The sequence below is a fragment of the Schistocerca cancellata genome, chromosome 9, assembly GCF_023864275.1.
Source record: "Schistocerca cancellata isolate TAMUIC-IGC-003103 chromosome 9, iqSchCanc2.1, whole genome shotgun sequence".
NCBI lineage: Eukaryota > Metazoa > Arthropoda > Insecta > Orthoptera > Acrididae > Schistocerca > Schistocerca cancellata.
Genome location: NC_064634.1, coordinates 380,009,058 through 380,009,839, shown reverse-complemented (window position 1 = coordinate 380,009,839; position 782 = coordinate 380,009,058). Strand labels below are relative to the sequence as shown.

The following is a 782-nucleotide window of genomic DNA, read 5'->3' as shown; positions in this document are numbered from 1 at the left end:
TTCTAACGGTTATTTTGTTTTTGTTATGATGGTGGTGGTGGTGGTTAGAGTTTAACGTCCCGTCGACAACGAGGTCATTAGAGACGGAGCGCAAGCTCGGGTTAGGGAAGGATTGGGAAGGAAATCGGCCGTGCCCTTTCAAAGGAACCATCCCGGCATTTGCCTGAAACGATTTAGGGAAATCACGGAAAACCTAAATCAGGATGGCCAGAGACGGGATCGAACCGTCGTCCTCCCGAATGCGAGTCCAGTGTGCTAACCACTGCGCCACCTCGCTCGGTTTTTGTTATGACTCTACATGTAATACTTTTGCCATTTTTCTACAAGAAATAATATACATTTTTTGTTTGCTTCCTGTAACATAACATAACATTCGAACCGCCATCAGACAAAATTAGTACTTAAGTTAAAATAAAAAATGAAAAACAACTCAAATTTGTTATATTACAAAAATACAAAAGGCAAAATTGTAATTTATGAAAATTAATACAATTTAGTACTAAACATCAATTAGGTACAATTTAAGGAACACAGTTTAAGAGAACATTGAATCATAAATGGGCATATATAATGCAGGAATACTTTTCACCGAGAAAAAGGATTCAATATGAACATTCCTTAGAGTATACATTTCCATTTTTTTTCTTCTACGCTGCAATGCACTAAATTTCGTAATACATAAAAAATTTCACAATTCAGATATAGCCGTTCTTCTTGTATGACCCATTTACACCAGCCGGTAGGAAATCTGTACTTAACATTGTTCTTTCCGTGGCGCCTAC

At 37.3% G+C, this 782-nt stretch overlaps 1 non-coding gene across 1 annotated transcript; it reads right to left on the bottom strand.

Annotated features, from left to right (window-relative positions):
• Positions 1 to 204: 204 nt before the first annotated feature.
• Trnaa-cgc (transfer RNA alanine (anticodon CGC)) lies at positions 205 to 277 on the bottom strand. Its single transcript has one exon. It is a non-coding gene; the product is annotated as a tRNA-Ala (tRNA).
• Positions 278 to 782: the final 505 nt, after the last annotated feature.